This window comes from Narcine bancroftii, chromosome 5 (assembly GCF_036971445.1).
Source record: "Narcine bancroftii isolate sNarBan1 chromosome 5, sNarBan1.hap1, whole genome shotgun sequence".
In the NCBI taxonomy this organism is placed as follows: domain Eukaryota; kingdom Metazoa; phylum Chordata; class Chondrichthyes; order Torpediniformes; family Narcinidae; genus Narcine; species Narcine bancroftii.
Window position 1 is genome coordinate 220702327 of NC_091473.1, and position 13009 is coordinate 220715335.

The window sequence follows — 13009 nt, forward strand, 5'->3', positions numbered from 1 at the left end:
CCTACGGTGTTTCGAGAGAGAAAACAACATTCCAATGGGGACCCAAGCAGAAAACAGCCTTTGAAATGGTAAAACAAGCTGGTAAACAAGCACTGCCGCTGGCCCCATGCCAGACTGGGGTGTCCTTTGAATTGCAGGTCTCTACCACGAAAGCAATTGCCGAGTGGAACCTCTGGCAGATGATGCAAGATCACAGAGTCCCACACAGATTCTGGACAAAGTTCCTCCCTGAAGCTTCCTCTCACTATGCCCTGTTTGAGCGGCAGTTGCTTGCGTGCTACTTAGCTGCAGAGACCATCACACTGCGGCTGCTCCTCCCCTCACAATGGTCTATACCTATTCGTGTGTCCTGGTGGTGCTGCCACATCAGTGGGCCAACCAGGATAGCACCATTAAAGGATTACAGCATCAGTACTGTGGAAGGTACAATCTGACCAGGACTCAAACTTCACTCGGGCCAAAATACAGAACTGGGTGGCAGAGACTGGCATCTTGTGGCTACTGCATATTCCCTATCACCCACAGGCATCCAGTCTGAATGAGACAATTAATGGCCTGCTAAAAGGGAAATATGCACACAGCCCTCACCAATGCACTATAGGGGTGGCTCAGTGTGTTGCAGAAAGCAGTTGACCATATGAATTTGATTGCAATTGGCCGGGGAAGTTGGGGGGGGGGGGGGGTTTCCCACTCTCATGACAACTGGCGCCCTCTGACTTTGGGAAGTCAGAGGTTGAGGTTCAGCACTCCAAGAAATGAGAAAATGTGTAGGTGCAGTAGCCACAATGTCCACCTAAAATAGGGGAGATGATACCGCATGGGCCTGGGGACATGCGAAGGGTCGCGATACTGAATGAATGTACCATCTCATGTGTTCATACAAGTCAACTAATCGAATGTGAGCGAGTCTTGCATTTTCCCCACCATCCCACCCCTAACAGGAGAATGCCGTCACGGAAGACAATCCTGATCATTGCGGTGTTGATCAGCACTGTGGAAGTCTACAACAAGTTCCTCACCTATATATTCCTACAAACTAAAGCTTTCATACCTTGTAACTCACTATTTTTCTTTCATTTATATTTCTGTCTAAGAGTCTCTTAAATGCCCCTAACGTTTCAGCCTCCACCACCACCCCTGTCTAGCAAGGATTTCCGGGCACCCACAACATGGTGTAAAAATTAAAAATAAATGCACCCATGATGCCGTCCCTAAACTTTTCTCCTTTCATTTTGTGGAGTTGTCCCCTATTCCTGCCCTGGGAAAAAAACCGCAGGTTGTCCATTTCATCTATGTATCTCAGATTCTTTTTTTTAAATTTTTAAAAATTTTTTACTTTTTACACTATAAACCACATTGATCAAGATACATACATTTTCCTTTTCAAATATATACAGTGTCGTTTTCTCCCCCCATTCTCATCCCACCCTCCCTACCTACCCTCCCATTCATTTAAAGTTCAGAATCTAAGATACATTAAACCCGTCAAACAATGTTGTCACTCAATAAAAATAAACAAGAAATTCCACTGAGTCAATTCTTTTCATTCCCTTCTCCTTCTGTCATTTTAGGTGGTAGATGTCCCCGGTAGGTTTTCTCTATTGTGTTTCATGTATGGCTCCCATATTTGTTCAAATATTGTAATATTATTTCTTAAATTATATGTTATTTTTTCTAATGGAATACATTTATTCATTTCTATATACCATTGTTCTATTCTCAAGTTATCTTCTAATTTCCAGGCTGACATAATACATTTTTTTGCTACAGCTAGGGCTATCCTAACAAATCTTTTTTTGTCCACCATCCAAATCAAGTCCAAATTCTTTGTTTTTTATGTTACTTAGGAGGAAGATCTCTGGGTTTTTTGGTATATTGCTTTTTGTGATTTTATTTAATATCTGGTTTAGATCTTCCCAAAATTTTTTCACTTTCTCACATGTCCATATTGCATGAATTGTTGTTCCCATTTCCTTTTTACAGCGAAAACATCTGTCAGATACTGTTGGGTCCCATTTATTTAACTTTTGAGGTGTAATATCTTCTTTTCTTCTTTGGCTTGGCTTCGCGGACGAAGATTTATGGAGGGGGTAAAAAGTCCACGTCAGCTGCAGGCTCGTTTGTGGCTGACAAGTCCGATGCGGGACAGGCAGACACGATTGCAGCGGTTGCAGGGGAAAATTGGTTGGTTGGGGTTGGGTGTTGGGTTTTTCCTCCTTTGCCTTTTGTCAGTGAGGTAGGCTCTGCGGTCTTCTTCAAAGGAGGTTGCTGCCCGCCAAACTGTGAGGCGCCAAGATGCACGGTTTGAGGCGATATCAGCCCACTGGCGGTGGTCAATGTGGCAGGCACCAAGAGATTTCTTTAGGCAGTCCTTGTACCTTTTCTTTGGTGCACCTCTGTCACGGTGGCCAGTGGAGAGCTCGCCATATAACACGATCTTGGGAAGGCGATGGTCCTCCATTCTGGAGACGTGACCCATCCAGCGCAGCTGGATCTTCAGCAGCGTGGACTCGATGCTGTCGACCTCTGCCATCTCGAGTACTTCGACGTTAGGGATGTAAGCGCTCCAATGGATGTTGAGGATGGAGCGGAGACAACGCTGGTGGAAGCGTTCTAGGAGCCGTAGGTGGTGCCGGTAGAGGACGAATGATTCGGAGCCGAACAGGAGTGTGGGTATGACAACGGCTCTGTATACGCTTATCTTTGTGAGGTTTTTCAGTTGGTTGTTTTTCCAGACTCTTTTGTGTAGTCTTCCAAAGGCGCTATTTGCCTTGGCGAGTCTGTTGTCTATCTCATTGTCGATCCTTGCATCTGATGAAATGGTGCAGCCGAGATAGGTAAACTGGTTGACCGTTTTGAGTTTTGTGTGCCCGATGGAGATGTGGGGGGGCTGGTAGTCATGGTGGGGAGCTGGCTGATGGAGGACCTCAGTTTTCTTCAGGCTGACTTCCAGGCCAAACATTTTGGCAGTTTCCGCAAAGCAGGACGTCAAGCGCTGAAGAGCTGGCTCTGAATGGGCAACTAAAGCGGCATCGTCTGCAAAGAGTAGTTCACGGACAAGTTTCTCTTGTGTCTTGGTGTGAGCTTGCAGGCGCCTCAGATTGAAGAGACTGCCATCCGTGCGGTACCGGATGTAAACAGCGTCTTCATTGTTGGGGTCTTTCATGGCTTGGTTCAGCATCATGCTGAAGAAGATTGAAAAGAGGGTTGGTGCCAGAACACAGCCTTGCTTCACGCCATTGTTAATGGAGAAGGGTTCAGAGAGCTCATTGCTGTATCTGACCTGACCTTGTTGGTTTTCGTGCAGTTGGATAATCATGTTGAGGAACTTTGGGGGACATCCGATGCGCTCTAGTATTTGCCAAAGCCCTTTCCTGCTCACGGTGTCGAAGGCTTTGGTGAGGTCAACAAAGGTGATGTAGAGTCCTTTGTTTTGTTCTCTGCATTTTTCTTGGAGCTGTCTGAGGGCAAAGACCATGTCAGTAGTTCCTCTGTTTGCGCGAAAGCCGCACTGTGATTCTGGGAGAATATTCTCGGCGACACTAGGTATTATTCTATTTAGTAGAATCCTAGCGAAGATTTTGCCTGCAATGGAGAGCAACGTGATTCCCCTGTAGTTTGAGCAGTCTGATTTCTCGCCTTTGTTTTTGTACAGGGTGATGATGGTGGCATCACGAAGATCCTGAGGCAGTTTACCTTGGTCCCAACAAAGCTTGAAAAACTCATGCAGTTTGGCATGCAGAGTTTTGCCGCCAGCCTTCCAGACTTCTGGGGGGATTCCATCCATACCTGCTGCTTTGCCACTTTTCAGTTGTTCGATTGCCTTATATGTCTCATCCAGGGTGGGAACCTCATCCAGCTCTAGCCTTAGGGGCTGTTGAGGGAGCTGGAGCAGGGCGGAATCTTGGACTGAGCGGTTGGCACTGAAAAGAGATTGGAAGTGTTCTGACCATCGGTTGAGGATGGAGATCTTGTCGCTGAGGAGGACTTTGCCGTCTGAGCTGCGCAGCGGGCTTTGGACTTGGGGTGAGGGGCCGTACACAGCCTTTAGAGCCTCGTAGAAACCCCTGAAGTCGCCAATGTCCGCGCTGAGCTGGGTTCGTTTGGCGAGGCTAGTCCACCACTCATTTTGGATCTCCCGGAGTTTGCGCTGAAGATGGCTGCATGCGCGACGGAAGGCTTGTTTCTTCTCTGGACAGGACGGCTTTGTAAGGTGAGCCTGGTGGGCAGCTCGCTTCTTTGCCAGCAGCTCCTGGATTTCCTGGCTGTTTTCGTCAAACCAGTCCTTGTTTTTCCTGGAGGAGAAGCCCAGTACCTCTTCAGTGGATTGCAGTATGGTAGTCTTCAACTGATCCCAGAGGGTTTCAGGGGACGGGTCCGTGAGGTGGGTTGCATCGTCGAGCTTTGCTTTGAGGTTTGCCTGGAAGTTTCCTCTCGCTTCGTCTGACTGCAGGTTTCCAACATTGAACCTCTTTCTGGGGGCTTTATTGTTCCTGGGCTTTGGTTTGAAGTGAAGGTTGAGCTTGCAGCGAACCAGCCGGTGGTCAGTGTGGCATTCCGCGCTAGGCATGACCCTGGTGTTCAGCACATCTCGTTTGTCACTTTCTCGCACCAGGATGTAGTCCAGGAGGTGCCAGTGTTTGGATCGGGGATGCATCCAGGTGGTCTTAAGGCTGTCCCTCTGCTGAAAAAGGGTGTTTGTAATGACAAGCCGCTGTTCTGCGCAGAGCTCCAACAGGAGGCGCCCATTGTCGTTGCACTTGCCGACGCCATGCTTGCCCAGGATTCCTGGCCTGGTTTCTGAGTCTTTGCCGACACGAGCGTTGAAGTCGCCCAGGATGACAACCTTGTCGGCTGTAGGGGTGCGTTGGATGAGGTTGCGCAGGTCAGTGTAGAACTTGTCCTTTTCTGCTGGTTCCGCCTGGAGGGTTGGAGCATAGACACTGATGAGGGTGATGTGACGCTTGTTCTGAAGGGGGAGTCGCATGGACATGATTTGGTCCGAGAGGCCTGTCGGAAGGTTTTCGAGTTTGGAGGCAATGAAGCTCTTGACCATGAAGCCTACACCAGATAGGCGTCGTTCATCCGAAGGCTTGCCAGACCAGTAGAGTGTGTAGCCCGCGCCGCGTTCTTGGAGGCTGCCTACATCTGCCAGGCGGACTTCACTGAGAGCGGCTATGTCGATGTCAAGTCTGAGGAGTTCATGTGCAATGAGGGCAGACCGACATTCAGGTCGGTGGCTGTCAGCCTTGTCTAGCATGGTTCTGATGTTCCAGCATGCGAGCTTGAGTTTGTGAGCATCTTTTGAGGGGGAAGGCGTGGAGGGAGAGGACGTGGAGGGGAAGGATGTGGAGGGGGAGGACGTGGAGGGGGAGGACGTGGAGGGGAGGACGTGGAGGGGAGGACGTGGAGGGGAGGACGTGGAGGGGGAGGACGTGGAGGGGGAGGACGTGGAGGGGGAGGACGTGGACCTGTCCTCGGGCCTGCGCAAAGGAGCTTTTAGGTGGAGTGCAGTGCGTGCAGTACTGGCCCCACCCTTTACACCCATGGTTCGTGTGCCGTGGCCAAGCAAGCTGGGACGTGGCAGCGAGGTCCTTGGGTCGTAGGTTTTATATCGGAGTGGCCTTCTCCTATGCAGGTTTCTTACCCGGGCTGGAGGGGCCTGCCTCCCCTCCTAGGTCGGTCCATACTGCCCGGACCGGGGCCGAGGCCGCCGCAGCTCAACCTGTGCCTGGACAGGGTGAGGTGTAATATATAGCCTGTGTATCCAGCTATATTGTATCATACGTAACCTCGTATTTATTGTATTTCTCATAGTTCCTGAACATAACTTCTCCCAGGTTTCCTTCTTTATCTTTATGTTTAGATCTTGTTCCCATTTTTGTTTAGTTTTATCATTTGTTTCCTCATTCTCCTTTTCTTGTCGTTTAATATACATGTTTGTTATAAATTTTTTGATCATCATTGTGTCTGTAATCACATATATAAAATTACTTCCCTCCGGTAACCTCAGACTGCTTCCCAATTTGTCCTTCAAGTAGGATTTCAGTTGGTAGTATGCCAACACTGTATCGTGAGTTATATTATATTTATCCTTCATTTGTACAAAGGATAATAATTTATTTCCCGAAAAGCAATTTTCTATTCTTTTGATCCCTTTTTTCCTCCCATTCTCTAAAGGAAAGGTTATCTATTGTAAAAGGGATTAGCTGATTTTGAGTTAGTATTAGTTTTGGTAGTTGGTAATTTGCTTTATTCCTTTCTACATGAATCTTCTTCCAAATATTGAGCAGATGATGTAATACTGGAGAATTCCTACGTTGTACCAATTTTTCATCCCATTTATATAATATATGTTCAGGTATCTTCTCCCCTATTTTATCTAGTTCTAATCTGGTCCAATCTGGTTTTTCCCTTGTTTGGTAAAAATCTGATAAGTATCATAATTGTGCGGCTCTATAATAATTTTTAAAGTTTGGCAGTTGTAAGCCTCCATGTTTATACCACTCTGTTAATTTATCTAGTGCTATCCTCGGTTTCCCCCCTTTCCATAAAAAATTCCTTATTATTTTCTTTAACTCTTTGAAGAATTTCTCCGTCAAGTGTATTGGCAATGCCTGAAATAGGTATTGTATCCTTGGGAAAATGTTCATTTTATTACAGTTTATCCTTCCTATTAGTGTTAGTGGTAAGTCTTTCCAATGCTCTAAGTCGTCCTGTAATTTTTTCATTAGTGGATAACAATTGAGTTTATATAGATGGCCAAGGTTTTTATTTATTTGTATACCTAGGTATCGTATTGCTTGCATTTGCCATCTGAATGGTGATTCTTTCTTAAATTTTGAGAAATCCGCATTATTCATTGGCATTGCTTCACTTTTATTTGCATTAATCTTGTATCCCGACACTTCTCCATATTCCGTCAATTTCTTATGATATTTATTGATAATTCTGGTTCTATTAAGTATACTATAACGTCATCTGCAAATAAACTGATTTTATATTCTTTGTCTTTTATTTTTATCCCTTTTATTTTATTTTCTGTTGTTATCAATTCTGCTAGTGGTTCTATGGCTAACGCGAACAATAAGGGTGATAGTGGGCATCCCTGCCTTGTTGATCTGCTAAAGTTAAATTGTTTTGATATATATCCATTTACTGTCACTTTCGCCAATGGCCCCTTATATAATGCTTTAATCCAATTAATATACTTCTCTGGTAAACTGAATTTTTGTAGTACTTTGAATAAATAATTCCACTCTACTCTGTCAAAGGCCTTCTTTGCGTCTAAAGCAACCGTTACTGTTCGAGCTTTATTTCCTTCTACTGCATGAATTAAGTTAATAAATTTACAAATATTGTCTGTTGTTCGTCTTTTTTTAATAAATCCAGTTTGGTCTAGATTTACTATTTTTGGTACATAGTCGGCTAATCTGTTTGCTAATAGTTTAGCTATTATCTTATAATCTGTGTTAAGTAAAGTTATTGGTCTATATGACGCTGGTGCGAGTAGATCTTTCCCTGTCTTTGGTATTACTGTAATTATTGCTGTTTTACATGAATCTGGTAAGCTTTGTGTTTTATCAATCTGGTTGATGACTTCCAGGAGGGCAGGAATTAATAAATCTTTAAATGTTTTATAGAATTCTATTGGGAATCTATCCTCTCCTGGTGTTTTATTATTCGGTAGTTTTTTTTATTATCTCTTGTATTTCTACTATTTCAAATGGTTCTGTTAATTTATTTTGTTCCTCTATTTGTAATTTCGGTAGTTCAACTTTAGTTAAAAATTCATCTATTTTGTCTTCTTTCCCTTCGTTTTCAGTTTGGTATAATTGTTCATAGAATTCTCTGAAGTTTTCATTAATCTCCGTTGGATTATATGTGATTTGTTTGTCTTTTTTCCTTGATGCCAATACCATTCTCTTAGTTTGTTCTGTCTTAAGCTGCCATGCTAGAATTTTGTGCGTTTTTTCTCCTAGTTCATAATATTTCTGTTTTGTCTTCATTATGTTCTTCTCCACCTTATATGTTTGTAGTGTTTCATATTTTATTTTTTTATCTGCCAATTCTCTTCTTTTAGTTGTGTCTTCCTTCATTGCTAATTCTTTTTCTATATTTGCTTTTTCCCTTTCCAACTGCTCTGTTTCCTGATTGTAGTCCTTCTTCATCTTGGTTACATAACTTATTATTTGCCCTCTGATGAATGCTTTCATTGCGTCCCATAGTATAAACTTATCTTTCACTGATTCCGTATTCATTTCAAAGTACATTTTAATTTGTCTTTCAATGAATTCTCTAAAATCCTGCCTTTTAAGTAGCATGGAGTTTAATCTCCATCTATACATTCTTGGAGGGATGTCCTCTAACTCTATTGTCAATATCAGGGGTGAATGGTCCAATAATATTCTAGCTTTATATTCTGTTTTACTTACTCTGTCTTGCATACGAGCTGATAACAGGAATAGGTCTATTCTTGAGTATGTTTTATGTCTACCCGAATAATAAGAATATTCCTTTTCCTTTGGGTGTTGTTTCCTCCATATCTCCAAAAGTTGCATTTCTTGCATCGATTTAATTATAAATTTGGTTACTTTGTTCTTTCTGTTAATTTTTTCCCCAGTTTTATCCATGTTTGAATCCAAATTAAGGTTGAAATCCCCTCCTATTAGTATGTTCCCTTGCGTGTCTGCTATCTTCAAAAAAAGATCTTGCATAAATTTTGATCTTCTTCGTTAGGTGAATATACATTGAGTAAATTCCAAAACTCCGAATATATCTGACATTTTATCATTACATATGTCCCTGCTGGATCTATTATTTCCTCTTCTATTTTAATTGGTACATTTTTACTGATTAATATAGCTACTCTTCTAGCTTTTGAATTATATGACGCTGCTGTTACATGTCCTATTCAATCTCTCTTTAATTTCTTGTGCTCCATTTCAGTTAAATGTGTTTCTTGCACGAATGCTATATCAATTTTTTCATTTTTCGGTAAATTTAGCAGTTTCTTCCTTTTGATTTGGTTATGTATTCCGTTAATATTTAAAGTCATATAGTTCAACATAACCATTTCATACTTTGTTTACCTTTTCTTTCCGTTTCCTCATCATCACCTTTCCTTCTTATCCATTTCAGCTTTCTAGTTTTGAACACTTTATAAGACAACATTTCTAAAACATCAAACATTTCCCTTATTCTCCTATCTAAAATTTCTTTAACCCCACTATCCCCTTCCCTTCCTGAGTTGCCCTTTATCCCTTGTCGGGCAACCACATCTCCCCTCTCCATTTGGATTTGCAAATTCACTCGCAAGCGTCAACTGATTTCGCAGTGACCATAACTCCTCCCCACCCAGCCTCCCCCAGAAAAGATTTTAATTTTCATATACAACAAAGGTCACTCTCTTAATTCCCTCCTTACTTCCTCTCTTCCCTTTCTTTCCCTTATTAATTCTTATCTATACTCTATATATTTTCTTTTAAATACAGATACACTCATGTACACACATATATACACACACACACACACACACACATATATATATATATATATACCCATATACACACATACATATAGTTCGTGGTCATTTTTGCTCTCGTTACATGTCTTCATCTCTCTGTCTGTTTTGTAGTTGTTCTGCAAATTTTCGTGCTTCCTCCGGATCCGAGAATAGTCTGTTTTGCTGCCCTGGAATAACTATTTTAAGTACCGCTGGGTAGTTTAGCATAAATTTATATCCTTTTTTCCATAGGATCGCTTTTGCTGTATTAAACTCCTTTCTCTTCTTCAGGAGTTCAAAACTTATGTCTGGATAGAAAAAAATTTTTTGACTTTTGTATTCCAGTGGCTTTTTGTCTTCTCTTATTTTCTTCATTGCTTTCTCCAATATATTTTCTCTTGTTGTATATCTTAAGAATTTTACTAAAATGGATCTTGGTTTTTGTTGTGGCTGTGGTTTAGGGGCTAACGTTCTATGTGCCCTTTCTATTTCCATTTCTTCCTGTAATTCTGGTCTTCCTAGGACCCTGGGGATCCAATCTTTTATAAATTCTCTCACATTCTTGCCTTCTTCATCTACCTTCAGGCCCACTATCTTTATATTATTTCTTCTATTATCTTCTTTGGCTTGGCTTCGCGGACGAAGATTTATGGAGGGGGTAAAAAGTCCACGTCAGCTGCAGGCTCGTTTGTGGCTGACCAGTCCGATGCGGGACAGGCAGACACGATTGCAGCGGTTGCAAGGGAAAATTGGTTGGTTGGGGTTGGGTGTTGGGTTTTTCCTCCTTTGCCTTTTGTCAGTGAGGTGGGCTCTGCGGTCTTCTTCAAAGGAGGCTGCTGCCCGCCAAACTGTGAGGCGCCAAGATGCACGGTTTGAGGCGTTATCAGCCCACTGGCGGTGGTCAATGTGGCAGGCACCAAGAGATTTCTTTAGGCAGTCCTTGTACCTTTTCTTTGGTGCACCTCTGTCACGGTGGCCAGTGGAGAGCTCGCCATATAACACGATCTTGGGAAGGCGATGGTCCTCCATTCTGGAGACGTGACCCATCCAGCGCAGCTGGATCTTCAGCAGCGTGGACTCGATGCTGTCGACCTCTGCCATCTCGAGTACATCGACGTTAGGGGTGTGAGCGCTCCAATGGATGTTGAGGATGGAGCGGAGACAACGCTGGTGGAAGCGTTCTAGGAGCCGTAGGTGGTGCCGGTAGAGGACCCATGATTCGGAGCCGAACAGGAGTGTGGGTATGACAACGGCTCTGTATACGCTTATCTTTGTGAGGTTTTTCAGTTGGTTGTTTTTCCAGACTCTTTTGTGTAGTCTTCCAAAGGCGCTATTTGCCTTGGCGAGTCTGTTGTCTATCTCATTGTCGATCCTTGCATCTGATGAAATGGTGCAGCCGAGATAGGTAAACTGGTTGACCGTTTTGAGTTTTGTGTGCCCGATGGAGATGTGGGGGGGCTGGTAGTCATGGTGGGGAGCTGGCTGATGGAGGACCTCAGTTTTCTTCAGGCTGACTTCCAGGCCAAACATTTTGGCAGTTTCCGCAAAGCAGGACGTCAAGCGCTGAAGAGCTGGCTCTGAATGGGCAACTAAAGCGGCATCATCTGCAAAGAGTAGTTCACGGACAAGTTTCTCTTGTGTCTTGGTGTGAGCTTGCAGGCGCCTCAGATTGAAGAGACTGCCATCCGTGCGGTACCGGATGTAAACAGCGTCTTCATTGTTGGGGTCTTTCATGGCTTGGTTCAGCATCATGCTGAAGAAGATTGAAAAGAGGGTTGGTGCGAGAACACAGCCTTGCTTCACGCCATTGTTAATGGAGAAGGGTTCAGAGAGCTCATTGCTGTATCTGACCCGACCTTGTTGGTTTTCGTGCAGTTGGATAATCATGTTGAGGAACTTTGGGGGACATCCGATGCGCTCTAGTATTTGCCAAAGCCCTTTCCTGCTCACGGTGTCGAAGGCTTTGGTGAGGTCAACAAAGGTGATGTAGAGTCCTTTGTTTTGTTCTCTGCACTTTTCTTGGAGCTGTCTGAGGGCAAAGACCATGTCAGTGGTTCCTCTGTTTGCGCGAAAGCCGCACTGTGATTCTGGGAGAGTATTCTCGGCGACACTAGGTATTATTCTATTTAGTAGAATCCTAGCGAAGATTTTGCCTGCAATGGAGAGCAACGTGATTCCCCTGTAGTTTGAGCAGTCTGATTTCTCGCCTTTGTTTTTGTACAGGGTGATGATGGTGGCATCACGAAGATCCTGAGGCAGTTTACCTTGGTCCCAACAAAGCTTGAAAAACTCATGCAGTTTGGCATGCAGAGTTTTGCCGCCAGCCTTCCAGACTTCTGGGGGGATTCCATCCATACCTGCTGCTTTGCCACTTTTCAGTTGATCGATTGCCTTATATGTCTCATCCAGGGTGGGAACCTCATCCAGCTCTAGCCTTAGGGGCTGTTGAGGGAGCTGGAGCAGGGCGGAATCTTGGACTGAGCGGTTGGTACTGAAAAGAGATTGGAAGTGTTCTGACCATCGGTTGAGGATGGAGATCTTGTCGCTGAGGAGGACTTTGCCGTCTGAGCTGCGCAGCGGGCTTTGGACTTGGGGTGAGGGGCCGTACACAGCCTTTAGAGCCTCGTAGAAACCCCTGAAGTCGCCAATGTCCGCGCTGAGCTGTGTTCGTTTGGCGAGGCTCGTCCACCACTCATTTTGGATCTCCCGGAGTTTGCGCTGAAGATGGCTGCATGCGCGACGGAAGGCTTGTTTTTTCTCTGGACAGGACGGCTTTGTAAGGTGAGCCTGGTGGGCAGCTCGCTTCTTTGCCAGCAGCTCCTGGATTTCCTGGCTGTTTTCGTCAAACCAGTCCTTGTTTTTCCTGGAGGAGAAGCCCAGTACCTCTTCAGTGGATTGCAGTATGGTAGTCTTCAACTGATCCCAGAGGGTTTCAGGGGACGGGTCCGGGAGGCGGGTTGCAACGTCGAGCTTTGCTTTGAGGTTTGCCTGGAAGTTTCCTCTCGCTTCGTCTGACTGCAGTTTTCCAACATTGAACCTCTTTCTGGGGGCTTTATTGTTCCTGGGCTTTGGCTTGAAGTGAAGGTTGAGCTTGCAGCGAACCAGCCGGTGGTCAGTGTGGCATTCCGCGCTAGGCATGACCCTGGTGTGGAGCACATCTTGTTTGTCACTTTCTCGCACCAGGATGTAGTCCAGGAGGTGCCAGTGTTTGGATCGGGGATGCATCCAGGTGGTCTTAAGGCTGTCCCTCTGCTGAAAAAGGGTGTTTGTAATGACAAGCCGCTGTTCTGCGCAGAGCTCCAACAGGAGGCGCCCATTGTCGTTGCACTTGCCGACGCCATGCTTGCCCAGGATTCCTGGCCAGGTTTCTGAGTCTTTGCCGACACGAGCGTTGAAGTCGCCCAGGATGACAACCTTGTCGGCTATAGGGGTACGTTGGATGAGGTTGCGCAGGTCGGTGTAGAACTTGTTCTTTTCTGCTGGTTCCGCCTGGAGGGTTGGAGC

General features: G+C 44.8%; 1 protein-coding gene across 4 annotated transcripts in view; it reads right to left on the reverse strand.

Moving 5' to 3' along the window:
• Window positions 1-13009, reverse strand: part of LOC138764894 (NACHT, LRR and PYD domains-containing protein 3-like) — a 56587-nt gene that overhangs the window by 37640 nt on the left and 5938 nt on the right. The window lies entirely within an intron of this gene.